Here is an 18,315-nt window from a genome sequence, read left to right as displayed (position 1 = left end):
AGATTCTAATCTGACAGAATTGTTGGCCTTAAAAGAATAGGAAGACCTCTCTTCACAGGCTTATTCCAAAGAAAGGCCATCTGAGTCATAGTGAGAAGTTGGCTGCCTTCAAGTCATGAAAACAGTACCTACAATTACTTAACCATGTTGATAATCTTATCTTGAACTTCCAGATGAGAATGGAGAGAAAGATAATCTCTTTTGTATAAACCACTCAGTCTATGCTATTTTATTATGGCTGCTCAAGCAAACTAAGACATTAGTTCTAGAGTAATTATTATCTATGGTTTGCATACACTTTGAATATGTTTCCGAAGTGTTCACATGCTGAAATGTAATACCTATAGTGAGGAATTAAGAGGATGAAAAATTATCTTGACTATGTTTAGAGGTAGGTTCTTTGGGAAGTGATTAGGATAAGATTATTAGCGCAAAGCCCCTATGATTGAATCCTGGTTACTTTAAAAGTTGTAGAAAGGGCTCTTCCACAATGATATTCCTCCTAATCTGAAGCCCCGATGAATAGAGCCAGCCTTCTACAGATAAGACCTCTGAAACTGGACCAGCCGGCTGCTTGGCATTCCCAGGATCTGAGTTGCGGATAAAGGTGTTTTGCATCCCTAACTGGGATTAGCTGCTTTCCATTTTGCTTTGGCTGAAGCATGTGGGTGGAAGTACAGGATGGCGATGGATCTGCGTTGGTCAAGTCTGCAGGTGGCTGTTGTGTGCTCCAATAACCTGAACCGGAGCATGGAGGCGCACCGCCTCCTCAGCAAACGAGGATTCAATGTCTGGTCCTTTGGAACAGGAGCTCACGTGAGGCTTCCAGGATCAGCACCTGGCAAGCAAAATGTTTATGATTTCAGAACCACATATGATGAGATGTTCCAGGGTCTTCTTAGGAAGGATGGAAACTTCTATGCACAGAATGGCATTTTACGTATGTTAGACAGAAATAGGAGAATCAAGCTCCGGCCAGAAAGGTTCCAGGACTGTGAAGATGAGTTTGATTTGATCTTCACATGTAAAGAGCTAGTCTACGACCAGGTGGTGGAAGTTCTTAATTCCAGAGAACAGGTAACCTGCCAGCCAGTGCACGTGATCAACGTGGACATCGTGGACAACCATAGAGAGGCCACCCGGGGAGGGCTCATTATCTGTGAGATCTGCATGTGTATCCTGCACTTGAGTGACATGGAGAATGACATCGATGGCATGCTGCAAGCTTTTGAGAAGAAGACTGGCAAGGCTTTCCTGCACACTGTCTGCTTTTACTGAAGATGGCCGCCTCACATCCAAAGCCACCTTCTTGACCTTTTTTTTCTTTGAGGGGATATTGGGGATTGAACTTGGGGGCACTTGACTGCTGAACCCCAGCCCTATTTGTATTTCATTTGGAGACAGGCTCTTACTGAGTTGCTTAGTGCCTTGCTTTTGCTGAGGCTGGCTTTGACCTCAGGATCATTCCTGCCCTAGCCTCCTGAGCTGCTCTTTTGTTAATATTTTTTTCCTTTCTTTTTTTGTCTTTTAGATACTTGGCCAGTGGACTGTGATATCTTGACAAGGTTATATATGGAAAAAGAAAATGAACATAAGTACCAGATTAAAAACCATTTGTTTTTTTCTGTTTCCTTTTTATTTATGAAGAAGATATAGATTATAAAGGGGTTTTCCTTTAACCCAAAAAGAAAGAAGGGTATGATACATCCCCTTAACATATGTGTGTATTTATGCCTCTCTTTCCCTTTTTGCCCTTCTTAACTTCCTGCATTAAAGTATTAAATAAGTACTTAACTAAAGCAATGAGTTATGTTAAGAAGGAACCTGGCCAATAAATAAATAGATGCCAATAAAAAAAAACGTGGTAGAGAGAGCAGAAGAGACAAATATGCTCTCTGTTTTATGCCTTGTGATGCCTTGAACAACTTTGGAATCTGCCATCAAATATGTCATCCCAGATATAGACCCTTGGACCTGTAGAACACTATGTGAAAATAGTCCTCTTTTCCTTATAACTCACTAAGTGTGTGCTATTGTGATATTAGAAACAGAAAATGCACTAGTACAATAACCATTAAGAATATAATTGAAAAAATGTTGAAGGCGAAGAGAGGATTTATTATAGGTCAGCAAAAAATATGCTTATGCAACCAAAAATCAGTGAAAGAAAAATAGAGGAATAATGATGATAGATATACAGAAATGTTAAATGTAAACTAATACACATAATTTCTCAACAAAATACTTTTATGCTGCATCAACAAAACTTTGAAAATTATTATATACAATGTTCCATTATCCCAGGAATGCATAATTGGTTTAACCTCTAAAAATCAATTTAAATACCAAATTAATAGAAATACAGATAAAAACCACATGTTCATCAAATTAAAATAAAAAATGGACAAAATAAAACATTAATTCATTGTGAAAACCTTCAGCAAACTAGTAAAGGAAGTGGAACTGTTCTACCCAATAAAGGCTGTTTTTAAAACCTCCAGTCAAAATTATGCTTAATGGTAAGAAGCTGATGGGAAATGATGCTAGGATGTCTGCTTTTACCACTTGTATTCAATATTATAGCACTGATTCTGGTCAGTGAAACAAAGCAAGAAAAATAGAGGAAAGAGAGAGAACAGTGAGAGGAAGAGAAAATGTAGACTGAAAAGGAAAAAAAAGTTTACTCACAATTGACTTGACAATGTATATAGAAAATTCTAAAAAATACAGTCACAAATAATAACTATTAGTACTAACAAATCTGTCCAGGAATGTTGCAGGATATAAGATATATAAAAATCTAATATTTCTTTTACTGTATAAATAGACAATTTGAAAATGAATAAAAACAATTCCATTCAAATATCATGAAAAAAATACTTAGAAATAAGTTAAACTAGTATTTTACTAGACTTGCACAATCAAAACTACAGACCACTGCTGAGAGAAATTAAAGATGATCTAAATAAAAGCAGAGAAAATCTATGTTTATTTGGAAGCTCAGTGGTGTTAAAATTTAATTTCTCCTCATATTGATCTATAAATTGAAAGGGATTCTTAGAAAATTGTCACTGAAATGGCAAAGTAGATAAATCCCAATCTGTCCCTTCACAAAAGTAAAGCATAAACTGGCACAGTATCAGAATCAACTCTCTCAGAACTCTATAATCAAATGAAAACTTGCAGCAACCAGTGAAATATCGAAGAAAAACGTCCTGAATTTAAAATTTATAAAAATGTGTGAAATTTTCAATTAACTGTTAATGTCCCCATCTCCACTCTAGTTTGAAGAAATCAGCCTACATTTTCATGCAGCTCACTGAAATTGGAGGAAGCAACATAAAACTTATTCTCAAAGACTCAGGCTTGAATATTTTGACCTATGTGATGACTCCCTGAAGGATATGATCCCAAAGGCCTGCATTTGTTTAGCCTGCCACAAGCCTTCTCAAGGTTCAGGCAGCATGTTGGATAGCACTAAAGTAAATAAATTATACACTGTTTTTCAGAAGCTTTCAATAACATTCATGGAAAGTAATGAAAAGACCAAATCTAGAGAATAAAGAGAATAAGGAGATAGATGATTTCAGGAATAAGGTCACTGAAAAGTACCTACATAATCCAGGAAATTCAGAAGAAAAAGGGCATGTCCAGTACTGAGAGCATGATGACTGAGCACCTGAGAAGACACTGTGCTCTCATTTCTAGTTAACCTTAAGTTTCTGTGTAAGCAGGAAATAGAGGCTGGGGCAGAATCATAGACTGCCCCATAATTAAGGAATTCCTCAATACCAAAGCATAATATGTGAATATTGGAAGACTTTTCCTTATTTCCTTCTGTTTTTTGTTCTTTTCTTCTTTTTCTTCCTGTCCACCTTCTTATTCTAGATGTTTCAGATAATGAAAGTATTCTTGAACCAGATACTGTTGTTGAATAAGCAATATTGTGAATGCATTAAAAGCCATTAAAATACACAATTTAAAATACTTAAAATAGTAATATTTGGAATATAAATTTTATATCAAATTCAAAAATATAGATTGCTACCAAAATCAGATAACTTAATTTAGAAAATGACAAGTTTATATTACAATATGTGTGAATGTTCCAAATAACAGGCTAATATATCAAGTTTGAGAAAGAACAAAGTTGAAGACTCATTTTTTTCCATTTCAAGATTTACAATAAAGCTACAGCAATCAATGCAACATACTATCAAAGTGCATACACAGAAGCAGAAACAGGATATATTTTTACCAAGGTGGTAAAGTAACTCAAGAAGAAAAAAGCTAAGTTTTCAAAAAATTCAAGAATTAGATATTCATAAGCAAAAGAAAGAATGTAGATAATTATCTCACAACACACACAAAAAGTTACTGAAACTGGATTATGGACTTAAATGTAAGAGTCAAAATTATAAAATTCTTAGAATAAACAATAGGAGTAAATTTAATTGACTTTTGCTTATATAATGGCCTCTTAGATATGATAAAAATAGCATCATTATAAAGAAAAAAATCAGGAAATTAAAATTCATAGAAATTGAAGATTTTGCACTTCAAAGGACAAAATGAAGAAAGTGATAATGTAATCCACAGAATAGGGGAAATATTTCTAATTGTATATCTGATACAGAATTTGTACCCAAAATTTATCAGGACACCTACAACTTATTAAAAAATAACAAACTAAATATATTTTAAAAAGCAAGTGAGGGATTTCAATAAGGATTTACAAATGACTATCAAGCATCTCAAAAGATGCACATGTCATAAATCATTAGAGAAATTCTAGGTAAGTTTACATTGAGATAGCATATACCCATTTGGATGGTTTTAGTGAAAATAACAGACATTAATATGTTTTTTTATGATACCTTAGTTGATTCAGGCTGCTGTGGCAGAATATTGTTGATCAGGTGGTTTAAATAACACAGAATGTTTTCTCAGAGTAGTGGTGGCTGGAGTTCAAAAAACAGGATGCCAGCAAAGTTATAGTTTCAGGGAGGACACTCTTCTTGGTTATTTCTTCACATGGCCAAGGTGCATGCATGGAGAAAGAGAGACAGAGAGAAAATTGAAGAGAACTTTCTTCTTTTATAATGACCTAAATAATCCCCAATTACCTCCCCAAAGTTCTACCTCCACATACCATCACATTGGTGATTAAACTTACAGAATATAAATTTTGGTGGCGCAGTGGGTAGCAAACATTCAGTTCATAGCAAATAAGAGGTGGAGAAATGATACCTCATTTACTACTGATGGGTATGTAAAATGGCAAAATAATTTTGCAATACAGTTTGGTAGTTTTTTTTCAAATATAAACACATGGACATTGAACAATATGCACTTGAATGAAGATTTGATCAGAGGGAAATTTTAAAAGTTTGTATAATTAAATGAGAATAGAAAAACAACATACCAAAATCTATGTGGCATAACAAAAGTAATTCTAAAAGAAAAATTCATAGTTTTAATAAGTTCCTACATAAAAATAAACAATCTAATTGTGTAGTTCCAGGCGACAGAAAAACAAGAAGAAAACATTCCCCAAACCAGTATAAAAATAATAAAAATCAGAGCAAAAAAAATCAATGAAACAGAGAACAAAAGAACAATAAAAAGATTAATGTAACAAAATTTGGCTCTTTGAGAGAAAAAAACAAGAAAATAAGATTGACAGATCCTTAGAAAAATAATCAAAAAAGAGAGAACCTTCAAATAAATAAAATTGGAGGAGAAAGGATGTATCACAATAAACACCTCTGAAATACAGAAGATTATTAGAAACTGGTTTAAAATCATATACCTTAATAAGTTAGAATACCCATATAAAAGGGATAAATTCATAGATACCTATTACCTACCAAAATTGAATCAAGAGGATATAGAAAACCTAAAGAAAACAATAACAAGCAGTGAAATTGAAGCAGTAATAAGATGTTTTCGAACAAAGAAGCACCCAGGACCAGATGGATTCACAGCTGAATTGTACCAGACTGTTAAAGAAAACTAATGTCAATGCTTCTCAAATTATTTCAAGAAGTAAAAATAATTCTGTATAGAAGAAATATTAGTACAGTAAACAAAGGAGAATGAAGAGAAGGGAGGAGGGATAGAAATAGAATAGAAAAAAAACAGTGGAATTAATCTGATCTAACATTCCTATGTACATATGTGAATACACTACAGTGAATCTTGCCATCATGATCATCTACAAGACACACACATGCACACACACACACACACACACACACACACATATATAAAATTTAAATATATATAATGTCATTATATAACATATATAATGTCAATTCAGTTATACATATATGCGTATTTATATATATAACTTATATTATTTATATTATATATAATTTATATTATATATACTTTTACAATTGGATAGCAGAAAGAAGAGAAGGGAGAAGCAGGAGGGTAGGGGAAGGGGAAGTATTAGGGACTGAATTAGAACAAATTATATTCCATGCTTTAATCATTATGTCCAAATGGATTCTATTGTCATGTGTAACTAAAAAGAAGTAATAACAATAATTCTGTAAAATGATTCTCATCCTGATACTAAAGCTAGATAAGGACACTTTAAGGAGAAAATCATATACCAATATCCTTGATAAAATGATGCAAAAATCCTTAAAATATCAACACTTGGGGCTGGGGTTGTAGCTCAGTGGTAGAGTGCTTGTCTAGCATGTGTGAAGCACTGGGTTCAATTTTCAGCACCACATAAAAATAAATAAAATAAAGGTCCATTGACAACTAAAAAATATTTTTAAAAAATATCAATACTTCAACAATACATTAAGAAGATTATACACCTTGTTTGAGTACGTCTTGTTCTAAGGATGCAAGGATATTTCAACATATAAAAATCAATCAATTTAGTATATCACATAAATTGAGTGAAAGACAAAAATCACATGATCACCTCAATGGATGCAGAACCTCAATATAATAAAGGCTAGGTATGGTAAACCCAAGCCTACATTATATCCATAGGGAAAACTGAAGGAATTCTTTTAAAATCAGGAATAAGGAAAGAATGTTCATTCTCGCCACTCCTATTCAATATAGTCCTTAAGACATTAGGACACAGCAATCAGGCAGGAGAAGGAAATAAAGGGATATAAACAGGAAAGGAGGAAGTAAGATTATCACTGTTTGCAGATGGTATAATCCTATACTTACATGAGACTAAAAGCTCCACCAGAATATTTCTAAAAATGATAAACAAATTCAGCAAAATAGTTTACACAAAATTTAACAAAGAAAAATAAATAGCTTTCCCACACACCAATAATTAATCTGCTAAAAAAGAAATTAGGAAAACAATTTCATTCATAATACCTTCAAAAAATTAAATGATTAGGGAGAAACCTACCCAAAAAGGAGAAATACCTCTACAGGGTCAACTACAGAACACTAAACAAAACATAAGAAGACATAAGAACATTGAAAGACCTCATTTGTTCATCGATAGGCAGAATTAATATTGTTCAAATGGCCATACTAATAAAAGCAATCTACCCATTAAATGAAACCCCATTGTTTTAGTCAGGTTTTTCACTGCTGTGACCAAAAGACCTGAAAAGAACAATTAGTGGAGGAAAAGATTATTTGGGGCTCACAGTTTCAGAGGTCTTAGTTTAAAGACAGCTGTATCCATTCTTTGGGGCTCAAGGTGAGTCAGTATATAATGGTGGAAGTATGTGGCAGAGAGAAGCAACTAGAAACATTGCACCAGGAATGAGGAGAGGAGAGAGAGAGAGAGATTGAGAGAGAGAGAGAGAGAGAGAGAGAGAGAGAGAGAGAGAGAGAGAGAGAGACTTTATTTTCCAGGGATAAAATATGTATCCTAAAGGCATATCCCCAATGACTCACTGCCTCCAGCCACACCCTATCTTCTTACAGTCAACCACTCAGTCCCTATGGAGGGATTAATACATGATTGTGTTAAAGCTCTTATAACCCAATCATTTTACCTCTAAATCTTCTTGCATTGTCTCACACATGAGCATATGGAGGATACCTCATTTCTAAGCCATAACATCCATAACATTAAAATGCCAATGACATTCTTATCAGGACTAGAAAAATTGCAATCCTAAAATTCATATGGAACAACAAAAAGCAGATTAACCAAAATAATTCTTAGTAAAAGGAGTAAAGATGGAGATATCACATTAACTGACTTGAAATAACATCACAAAGTCATAGTATTAAAAAATGCTTGATACTGGCATAAAAAGACATGTAGATCAATGGAACAGAATAGAAGACAGAGAAGCAAACCCACACAGCTGCAGTCATTTGATTCTTGACAAAGTTGTCAAAAATGTATCTTGGAGAAGAGACAGCCTCTTTAACAAATGTAGAGGAAAAATTGTTATCCATATGTAAAAAATGAAACTAGATTCCTGTTTCTCACCTTGTAGAAAAGTCAAATCAAAATGGATCAAAGACCTAGATTAGAGAACAGAAACTTTACAACTGCTAGAAGAGAACAAAGAGGAAACACTCCAACATATAGACAGAGGCAGGAACTTCCTCAATAGAATTCCTATAGCTCAGGGAATAATACCAAGAACTGATAAAAGGAAGATCAATCTAATAGGCTGATTCACAGCAAAGGAAACAATGAAGAGTATGAAAAACATCTTAATCCAACAGGAGATTAATATCTTGAACTCTTCTTGACAACAACAAAATCATATAACTCATTGAAAAATGGACAAATGAAATAAACAGTCACATCTCAAAAGAAGTGCAAATGACCAACAATTATATGAAAAAAATATTCAACATTTCTAGCCATCAGGTAAATGCAAATAAAAACTCCACTGAGATTTCATCTCACTGAAATTAGAACAGTAATCTTTGAAAATAAAAATAACAATAAATGCTGGAAAGAATGAAGCTCAAAAGAAAACTATACACATTGTTGGTTGTAATGTAAGTTAATAAATACACTATGGGAATAATTATGGATGCTCCTTAATACCAAGAATGAAGCCACCATATGACCCAGATATATGAGTCCTTGACCTTTATACAAAAGAAGTAAAATCAGCATACTGAAGACATATGTATACCCATGTTTATCACAGCACAATTCACAATAGTCAAGCTATAAAACCAGTCAAGGTGCTTAACAAAATATGAATGCAAAAAGGGAGAGCATGGGAGAATTAGATAAACTCTAGTTAGGGCAAAGAGGAGTGAGGGGAAGGGAGGAGCGTGAGGGTAGGAAAGACTGTGGAATGAGATGGACATCATTACCCTAGGTACATGTATGAAGACACAAATGGTGTGACTCTACTTTGTCTACAACCAGAGATATGAAAAATTGTGCTCTATATGTGTAATATGAATTATAATGAATCCTACACTCATATATAGAACAAATTACAATAAAAAAGATGAATGCATGAAGAAAATGTGATACACACAAAAGGAGTTGTATTCAGTCATAAAGAAGAATAAAATTACATCATTTGCAGGATGGATAGAACTGAAAAACATTATCTTAAGTGAAAATAAGCCAAACTAGGAAAGCCAAAGGTCATATGTTTTCTCTCATGTAATATTAGAGAAACATTATAAAAGATCTTATGAAAATGGAAGGGATACCAGCAGAGGAAGGGAATCCGGGAAGGGGGAGTAAAAGGGGGTTTGGAGAGATACTGGGGACTGAAATTGAGCAAATATAAACATGTCACAATGGAACCTGCTATTCTATATCATAATTACTACCAACAACAATATTTTTTAAAAATATAAACTTTCTATGTAACCTGGCAATTACACTTCTAGAAATCAACACAGAAGAAATGAATTACATTCCATGGAGACTTATTTATGGAAACACTATTTGTGATAGATAAACAATGTAAAATATCCATATGACTATCAATAGAGGATTGAATAATTAATACATTGCTGTAATTGGTCAAATTGTGTCTTTTTAAGAATCTATTTATTTATTCTAATTAGTACATAAGAGAACACAATGAATTTTGATGCATTGTACAAAAGTGCAGCACAACTTTTCATTTCTCTGGTTGTACAGGATGTAGAACTGCACCATATATGCAGTCATATATGTACCTAGGGTAATGATGTCCATCTCATTCCACCGTCTATCCTGCCCCTATGCCCCCTCTCACCCCTCCCTCCTCTTTGCCCAATCAGAGAATAAAATTGTGGCATTTGTAGATAAATGGATGGAGTTGGAGAATATCATGCTAAGCAAAGTAAGCCAATTCCAAAAAACCAAAGGCCAAATGTTCTTTCTGATAAGAGTATGCTGATCCACAATGGTGTGGGCATGGGAAAAATGGAGGAAATTTGATTTGTCAAATTGTATCTTCTGAAAGGATTTACTTAACTGCTGGTGTCCGTGAATGTGAGAAAATTAATTAAGATAACACTGGGTTATCGAATGTGATAAACCCAATAACAGATGTGTTTATAATTAGGGTAAAGGGCACACAAGTGCTCCGGATGGAAGGCTATGTGAAAATGGAGGTAAAGATTATAGTTGTGCTGCCATTAGTCAAAGAAATTCTAAGCCCAACAAAGCTGAAAGAAGTAAGGAGGAGTTCTTTTCTAGAAACTTCAGATGGAGTATGGCTATTTTATCAACTTGATTTTGGACTTCTAGCCTTAAGAACTAAAAAATAATATAATTCTTTTGCTTTAGGCCACTAACTTTATGGAAACTTGGTATGGCAGTCTTAGGCAACTAATCCATTTATATATCCATATAATTATTTCATACTTTTCAGAAATAAAAAGGAATGAATACTGATGGATGCAACCACATGGGTGAACCTCAAAACCATTGAGTTAAATTTAAGACATAAAGACTATATATATATATATATATATATATATATATATATATATATATATATTTTAGAATCCACTTATATGAAATGTCCAGAAATGGAAAATATGTAGAGACACAACATAAACTACAGGTTGTCTAAGATTTAGCAAAGAGATTAATTGAAACCTTTTTTGAGGTTAAGGACATGTTCTAAAACAGGATTATTATAAGTTTGTACAGTTAATAAAACTTATTAAATTGTATACTTGAAATGGGTGAATTTTGCCATATGAATTGTGCCTTAATAATATAAAGAGAAAACTTAGTAGCAAGTCTCAAACATTCCAATTCCCAGCCACTTTCTATTTGTAACTATTTCTCTGATAAACCTTTCTGTCTATGTAGGCGGCATAATTATAAATATCTCATGCACTTGCATATTTTTGAAAAGACACATAAACACATGCCCAAACCGTTACAACGTGGAGTATTATTCATCAATCACAATTCCAGAGATTTTTAAAAAATTCACAGTAAAACTTGAATCAACTTATTGTCTTTTTGTAATAAGGACTAATACTAAAGAAGGCACAAATGGGGAAATAAAATCAAAGACAAAATATAGACATTTTACTATTTGTTAACCCTTGTAAATATTTATGGTGTTACTGATTCACAGAACTCGCTACATGATCTTAACTATGTTTGAAGCATGAGAGAATTGATAATTCTTATTAAAAGAGAATCTTTGACACAAGTATAATAGATACTAATAAGTAGTAAAATCACACTGACAACATCAGTAATTAACATATCTTGATAACTTTATAGACTTACTTGGATATAATAGTACATTGAAATAGTCAATGAGCTTGTGGCTAAAAAGAAGCAAGAGGAAAGAGACAGAAATGTGACATTTGTTGAGGATCTATTGTATGCTAAGCTCTTTCATGTACATTATCTCATTTTATACTTGCATTTTCCTGCAATTTTGGCAATATTATCTCTACTTGAGGGCTTAGGAGACAGGTTTACAGAACCATGAACTTGCCAAGATAAGATAGATAATATAATTTAACTCCAGGTGTGTCTGATTCCTTCCTGATGCCCAACTTGAATCAGGATTTCTGGGAAATGTCCAGGTATAAGAATTTTTTAAATCTTCCAAAGTGATTCCAATTGGCAGCCAGAGTTGAAAATGAATTCAGCAAAGTAGCAGGATATAAAATCAAAAGCCATAAATCAAAGGCATTTCTGTATATCAGTGACAAAGCCTCTGAGAAGAAAATGAGGACACTACCCCATTCACAATAACATCAAAAAAAAAAAAAGATACTTGGGAATCAACTTAAGAAAGAAAAGAGGCTAAAGATCTATACAATGAAAACTGCAGAACACTAAAGAGAGAAATCAAAGAAGGCCTTAGAAGATTGAAAGATCTCCCTTGCTCTTGGAGAGGCAGAATTAATATTATCAAAATGACCATACTACCAAAAGCACTGTACAGATTTAATGCAATTGCGATCAAAATCCTGATGGCATTCTTCATAGAAACAGAAAAAGCAATCATGAAATTCATCTGGAAAAATAAGAGACCCAGAATAGCTAAAGTAACTCTTAACAGGAAGAGTGAAGCAGGTGGCATCACTATTCCAGATATTAAACTGTACTACAGAGCAATAGTAATAAAAACAGGATGGTATTGGCACCAAAACAGACTGGTAGACCAATGGTACAGAATAGAGGACACAGAGACTAACCCACAAAATCACAACTATAAAGGTGCCAAAAACATGCACTGGAGAAAAGATAGCATCTACAACAAATGGTGCTGGGGAAACTGGAAATCTATATGCAACAAAATGAAATTAAATTCCTATTTTCTCACCATGCACAAAACTTAACTCAAAATGGATCAAGGACATAGGAATGAGACCAGAGACACTGCTGAAAGATAAGTAGGATTCTCCAGTAGAAATTTTCTAGGTCTGGGAATAAGGAGACTTTAGTTTACTTCTAACTGATCTAATTTTCCTGTGACATCTGCAAAGTTATCCATTTTTTCTAACTTTCTCATATCTTTGGAATATAAATTTTGGGGGGATACTAGGGATTGAACTCAGGGGTACTCAGCCACTGACCCATAATCCAGCTCTATTTTGCATTTTATTTAGAGATAGGGTCTCACTGACTTGCTTAGTGCCTCACTTTCACTGAGGCTGGCTTTGAACTCATGGTCCTCCTGCTTTGGACTCCTGAGCCACTGAGATTAGAGGCATGAGCCACCCCCCCCCCCGGGCTGTATACAAATTTTAATACCTACCCAATATACCTTGATTGAGGTTCAATGTAATAAATATTCATTTATTCATACATCATACATACATTTACCCATCCATGCCACCATTCATTCATTTATTCATCCAATAAATATTAAGTCCTTGCTATATGTGAGACATTTTACTAGGTACTTGGTATACATCAGTAAACAAAATAGACATGATTCATATTGCCACTGGGCTTGCATACTATTTGGGGTAGGCAGAAAATTAAAATTATATATTTAATTGAAATGTTAGAAGGAAAAAAGTAGAAAATAAAGAAGAATTAGGGTATTCAATGAAATCAGGGGCAAAAGAATGGGAAAAGGGTTTTAATTTTAATTCAATGTCACAGAGAACTAAACAGGAGGGTGAATATAAGCCTGGCACAATGGCGTGCACCTGTAATCTTAGCTACTCAGCAGGCAGAGGCAGGTGGTTTGCATCTTCAAAGCCAATGTGGGCAACTTAAGTGAATAGAAACATGCTAGATATGGTAGACGATATTTAGGTTATATTTTTCACAATTTCAAGTAATCAGAGTTTTTAAAATATTTTTTCATTGTAGATGGACACAATACCTTTATTTTATTTATTTATTTTTATGTGGTGCTGAGGATGTAACCAGTGCCTCTCTCATGTGAGGCAAGCGCTCTACCACTGATCCACATCCCCAGCCCAAATAATCAGACTTTAAAAATCCATTTTGTTGACCAATTTTCACCAATTGTTTGAACCTAATGTGATTAAAGCTGATATAATTTTGGGTAGTACAACCTGAAATCCAAAGTATTATTTAATATTATCTAATCAGGCTCCAATCAAGTAAAAATAAAATTTTGACAAAGTGATTACCTAATTCTGATTTAAAATGTTAAATCCAGCATCTCTCTATGGCCATATCATGTATTCAGCTAAAATTTTGCAAGACTTTAAAGGTGTTTTTTTTTCTGACCTTACAGCTTCTGATCATGTCCATATGCCATTACACTCAAATAACATTGTGAGATAATAAAGATGTGTTAGCTGTCTGCATTGCCAATGTGATTTTTGTACTCATTAGTCTCCTTTGTGTGTTATTCCAGGTTTCTTTATTTAATAGAATCCATCAATTTCTATATACCTTCTGCAAAATTATGATCATATCGTGAGTTTTCTGAATTGCACAGCATTTATTGTCATGTGCTTTAAAAGTGTCTTTTTCATTTGTCATGTTCTATTTTCAAAATTATAGCTTTTGTCCATTTGTCTCCTTCCTGCAAACCTTGTATTAATTATATAAGCCATATGGGTTCCCTGATATTCCCAATCTACTCGTGATATGTAGAGAGATCACAAGGAAATACATATACAGTTGATATTTTGTATGGATTCAGGTACATATCAATATTCTAGTGGCATTTAAGAATGACAGACTTCAGAATTAATCCTGATGTCAAAGAGCATCTGATACATTTGTGCTTTTTGTTTGTACTTGTCTTTGGTTTTGGTACTGGGGATTGAACCAGTGTTGTTTTACCACTGAGTAATAGTGTCTCCAATCCTTTTGATAGTTTTATTTTGAGACAGGGTCTTACTAAGTTGCAGAAGGCCGAAGTTGCTGTGGCTGGCCTCAAACTTATGATCCTACTGCCTCAGCCACCTGAGTAGCTAGGATTATAGGCATGTACCACTATCACTGGTACCCCTGAGTTTTAACATTGTTTTACATATCTGAAATTCCCTTTCTCATTTATTTGCTCACTCCACTCCCACCACTGGGTGTTCTTCAAACACATCAAATATGCTCTAGGCTAGGACATTTACATTTGCTGTTCCCTATGTCTTATAAATTCTTACCCAGCTATACTTATGGCCAAATCTCTTATTGCATTTAATTTTCGTGTCATCAGAGAGACATACAGACACATGCTGTGGAAAATATTTATACCCCCTCCCCCTTCAACTCTATCCTTTAACCAGGGCAGCTGGCCTGGCCATGGCCTACTGAGCTGTAACATTGAGAATTATATGCTTAATTATCTAATAAGCAGAGCAAATATACATACTAAGGGTACCAGCAAAACATGATCACTAAAACTGTTTCTAAAAATAATTTGATATCATCAACGTGGACACCATGGGACTTACTTAAATGAATTTTTAGGGGTATATTGGGAATGCTATTGGGAAAGCATTTTGGTTTAAGCTCTTTGAATCTCTTCTACCTAAATCTGTCACAAATCTTTAATAAACCGTGTTCCATTTTAAATGAAAATAAATAACATATATCATGCATTATATTTCTCACTGAAAATGAACAGATACTAATCTACTTATCTCATAAAACAAGGGCTCTGAAGAAAAAAAAATGATAGTATGCATTTTCTCCTTCACTTCCTCATTCTATAGGTACCATACTCAAGATCTTGTTTTGTTTTTAAATGGTAGCAACAAAAGATGCTAATCAGACTCCAGTTAATGTGACTATAGAGTTATTTTAAATGTAACTCCCCAGGACTTAGAATATATTGAACCTGAACTGTAAAAGAGACTAACTAGCCTTTATCATCTGTCTCTCTTAAATGTACTTGCCTTCCCTCTATTTCAGGGGTTATTGTTTAAACATGAAAAGAACTATGCAATTCAATGTTAAATGGACAATATGGCTAATGCAGATATATAGTTATAGACTCTGTGAGGTGCCTGCTCTTCATATATTTTTTCCTATCCCAAGTCACTGTTGATCCCATACAATTCAGTCCATTTCATTTCCCCCTTTCAATCATCAGCATATTAGTGCTCTTCATCACCATTCTTTAGAAATGTGTCAGATATCACATTCTCCATCCTTTGAAACGTATGGTCTGGAACTATTCAATAGCTGAAATATGATGATTCTGGGCTGCTGAGCACAACTGATTGGCACATTAAACTGCTAGGAGACTCTTATCTTGTGTAGACAGAATTCTTTCCAATGTAGTCCTAAGGGGATCTCCAGTAATGAAAAATAGTATTTTAAAGTCTTTTCAACCTGTTTCCAAGCAACTCTACATGGAGTTCCAATAGTTTCCCCCCCCATAACCCATATTAAAAGCAAATCAAGTGAAAGCCAGTAGAAGTTGAAGAGTTTGACTAAATACCTTGATGTTATCAATTTCAGAGTTTTTTTGAAATCTACTCATTCCAAGATACAATGCTATAAAGCATTTTGATGTATGCAAAATGTGTTGTTTTCCTAAACAGTTATCAGTAATCTAACTCATCAGTTAAAAAGAAAATCACTTGTATGAGCACACATACACATGCACATTTATATATACATATAGTGATTTTTTAAAAAAACAGCTTTTATAAAGTGGAATTAAGCCAGAAGTGTATTCTTGAACCTAATGAATTCTTTTAGGATTACGTACTCACACTAAATCCAAGACTAATCTGAACACATGTTAGAGATGAGGAATCTCTAGGTAGTTAAAATAAAATGACATCTGTTTTGAAAGTCTGGGTTTAAAGGCAGATATTTCTGATGTTTATACATTTTCTATGATAGAATCTTTAAAATAAATGATTCATTAGAATGAATCAGTCTGCTATTGAATGCTAAGTATGCTAATGTCAGTGTTTTCAGAGATGTAAGAAAAGGATGCTGAATTAGCTCATGTTCAGCAATTGGGTTATCAATGGGTTTTAATTGCCTATGGTATCCATTTAGTATTTCTAATTGTTATCTAGAGTTACTTTATACATCTAAAAATCTCTTAAATTATATCCTAGAGGTAGCAGCATGCTGCACTGACAAGTGATTGATGTATTTTCTAGTAAAATACATGGAAATTAGAAGGCATTATTATATGGAAACATCCATGAAAATACTACAGTGCAGTATTTTTTTAAACTTTAGTGTCTTACTAACTCAAATGTTATTTTCTCCAGTTTCTCCCCTATCATTTTAGTTTAACCAAAATAATTTCTTACATTAAACTAAAATGGCTCTCTTAATGTAGTTATGTCTCCTTACAAGTTTGTTAAAGGAGAACAACAGTTGAGATCTTTTTGCTCTTATGCTCTTAAATTAGGGAAATGATACCGAATAATAGTTTTGGTAAAAATTAAAGCACCTTATTTAGTTTTTTATACTGAATTAGAATTCAAATGCAAAACAAATCCTTAAAGATCCAACTGTGACTCAGTTTAGCACTACTTTTTTATTCTGGAGGTTACACAGAATTTCAAATTAATAAGATTTTCAATTAAAGCTCTACCCAGTCTCACGACTCTACAGTATGAAACTGTAGAGAAAACAACAACCTCTGAGTTTTATATATCAGCAATTTAAGACATGTAGTCAAAGCAGACCAAACATCTCAGTGAACAACCTGAAGAGAAAAATGAGAAAAAGAATCAATGTAATGTTTAAAAAAAGTTTCTTTAAATTTCAAGGAAAAAAATTCAACTTTTATTTTATTTTTTTTATTACCAATTTATCCACCAAAATGAAACACTCAACATTGGTAGCAAGCAAAAGCTTTTAAAACATAGAGTAGTTTGCTCTATCTGAGGTTTGTTATTTAATTCTGTTTTCGAACTGCACCTGGGAAAGTAAAAATCATTTTTAATCTTCAAATAGGTTCATTTAAGTCATCAGCACTAGGTTTATTTTCCAAAGCAGCAGTATAATATCAGTAATAAGTTTAATAAGATTATTTAACCTAGAACATTAATAAAACATCAATAGATCACATTATAGCCACACCCTGAACAAATGTTAGTTCATTAATATTCATAACTGGGTTCTAATAAGTATAATTTGATTTTATGAATGAATAAAGTTATATTGACATTTTAAAGTGTCTTCCATATTTTATTTATAAACAAGAAAAATTTTCCAATGTCAAGTAGCAAATGGCAATGAAGAAGAGATAAGAGTGTGTTTTATGCCTTATGTTTTATATTTTCTTGCTTATTTATCCATTCCTCTTTTTTTCAAGTAAGTTTGAAGGGAGGCTGGGAGTGAATGTTTATGGTGTCTTTATTACTTTACTAAGGAAAATTAAACCTAGGACACTAAAGAAGTTGTTTCATACTACTAAATCTTTAAGTGATAGAGCCAAGACTCAAATCCTGGTTTGTCTATTTGCAAACCCTGTCTTAATTCTACTG

At 33.4% G+C, this 18,315-nt stretch overlaps 1 pseudogene; it reads left to right on the top strand.

Moving 5' to 3' along the window:
* Positions 1 to 681: 681 nt before the first annotated feature.
* LOC101969356 (RNA polymerase II subunit A C-terminal domain phosphatase SSU72 pseudogene) lies at positions 682 to 1,278 on the top strand (annotated as a pseudogene).
* The last annotated feature ends 17,037 nt before the right edge of the window (positions 1,279 to 18,315 follow it).

The sequence above is a fragment of the Ictidomys tridecemlineatus genome, chromosome X, assembly GCF_052094955.1.
Source record: "Ictidomys tridecemlineatus isolate mIctTri1 chromosome X, mIctTri1.hap1, whole genome shotgun sequence".
Taxonomy (NCBI): Eukaryota; Metazoa; Chordata; class Mammalia; order Rodentia; family Sciuridae; genus Ictidomys; species Ictidomys tridecemlineatus.
This window is presented reverse-complemented; position numbering and strand designations above follow the sequence as displayed.